This window comes from Mus caroli, chromosome 9 (assembly GCF_900094665.2).
Source record: "Mus caroli chromosome 9, CAROLI_EIJ_v1.1, whole genome shotgun sequence".
Taxonomy (NCBI): domain Eukaryota; kingdom Metazoa; phylum Chordata; class Mammalia; order Rodentia; family Muridae; genus Mus; species Mus caroli.
The window spans coordinates 64,018,910-64,021,327 of NC_034578.1; positions in this window are offsets into that span (position 1 = coordinate 64,018,910).

The following is a 2,418-nucleotide window of genomic DNA, read 5'->3' on the forward strand; positions in this document are numbered from 1 at the left end:
GCTGGACTGTCTCACAAACATGAGATGAACATCATCTCTGTGTCAGGAAGGCACAGAGAACAATCTATTCAACAAACAGTGGTCAGTGAATTNGCACTTTGCTTGACTNAAATGGCAACCCAGAAGAGAGCTGTTAGCCAGAACTTAATGGATACTTAACAGAAAACACATGGAGGATATGCCTAATTTATACCCATTTCTGTGCTAAGTTGGCTTTAAGAATTTACAAGAAAGTCAGGTACATCTAGATTACTTTAATAAGAACCTTTAGTAGTCAAAGGAACATGAGGAAGCGGAGTTAGGTTTTGGCTGTGCAACTTCTATGGATTCCAAAACACTAACAGCAACATAGCCCAGCGGCAGAGTGCATGCTTATTATGCATGAAGTCCTGGATTCAAGCCCCAACACCAAAGCATGATTGACAGAGGGCCAAAAGGTGCTGTGACTGAAATGACTGAGGACAAGGCTTCACTCTGGTGGAACTTATATACTAATAAGTAACAGATAAAGAAGAAATAANTTAACTGCCAATTGTGATTGATGCTAAGACAGAATACTTACAGTTATGACAAACGCTAGGATNAGAACAAGGTGATCTATTTAAGGGGTGATGTGGGCCCCGAGAAAGTGGCACTTAACTTGAGACAGACAAGAAGGAGCATGCACTAGCCCTGTGCAGGCTGGCCATGGAGGAGCAGACATGAGGACAGAGATGAGATCTAGATGATACAGATGNGAACTAGAGTCAGTAGGAATACAGTTTAGGAATGGAGGAGCAGATGAGGCCAGGCAGCTGTGAAGCCCTGGCTAAGGGATGTGAATGCTACTCTGTGTGATGCAGGGCCATAGAGAGGGTTTAGATTGGGATGCTAATGATTGGTTTTGATTGTTAAACTGCATGAAATGGATTAGAGGGACTGGTGAGTCAGGAGATGAGTCAAGAGGAGACTGCACTGGTGAGGAGAGTGTGAGGTGGTCATCTATGGGGTATGGTAGAGATGGAAAGCAGATAGGATGAGCTCACAGGGCTCACTGATGGGTTCAATGTGAAGAAGATGCCAAGTCTCTTGTATTTCTTGCCAAACCCTTGAGTGCACCCTTGCCACCTCTTCCTCTCACAGGCCTCTTTCACTCTGTAAGAGGCACTGATGGCTCCACTGTGGACACCTGTTTCCTGAATCCAGTCATTTCTTGAGCCTAGCTGCTCTTTCATCCCAGTCCTCCCTGCCTTTCCCTTACTGAGGTGACCTCTCCATCCTTTCCAGATGTGCATTCCAAGGCATACTTGTGTGAGATCATGGAACTCTCGAAAGTTGGTTCTCCTCTTCCATGAAGTGCTCCACAGATTAAACTCAGGTTTTCAAGTTGGCCTGGCAAGCACTTTTGTATGCAGATGAGGCGTGGTGCTAATTAGCATGGCTGTGGAAACCATGTGGTATCAGTGGGAGATGCGGTTAAGAGTTGATGGTGAGAGAAGTGTGTGGCTTGGAGGTTAGAGGCACATCTAGAAAATGTAAGGCTTTGGCTTTTCCTCTTAAACAGAACAGTTGTTATAACAGTGTTGAAGAAAGGAATGTGGCACTGTGGAGGCTGAGGCAGCATGACTTTGAGGCCAGTCTATGTACCTTGTGATTACCAGAATAGCGTGGGCTACAGACCGAGATCCTGCCTCAAAATACAAATTACTTTTACCTTTTCCCTGGATCAGGAGAAACCTTGTCAATACTGTGTGTAAAATGTGCGAAGAGTCTAGACAAGGCCATAGCAGGGTCACTTTGATAACTGTCATGTATTTGAATGACATATTACCAGTCAAATCCAAGTCATTACACACTGCACTAAAAATAGGTCTGACACGAGTTTTAAACTTTACTTTGTGAACTGGCACTGTTATAATGTCAGTAAGGAGTGGAACCAACACTTCTGCTACTGGTCAGAAGTGGAAAGGGTCGCCAGCTTACAGAGCATGTTTCAGCAATTTGTATCCAGCACTCAAAATACTCACTCCAATTAGTCAGTTTCCATGGTTCTCTACCTCAAAACCTATGGGAAGAGTCCTGCACTTAAAAACAGTCACAAAAGCTCGACAACAGCCAGGACAACAACAAAAGGGAAGTGATTAACCAGTCAGATTAAAGTAATTTTCATGTAACGATTTAAACTTACTAAAATGTGTATCTTGAGGGATCTATAATGAAGGAAAATCGCTTCAGATGCCCTTCATAACACAAGCACAGTGCCAAGCACTTTAGGCTTGACCATACATCCACTGAAGGACAGGCATGGGAAATCTCTAATGAGACAGACCCCATACTGACAGTGGCTGTCACTCTACTAAACTGGCAGGACCCATGTCCACTTCCAGGGCTTCCCTGGTTTGTGCTCATGTCCCCATGAGCCTGTCCCTTAACTGGGGT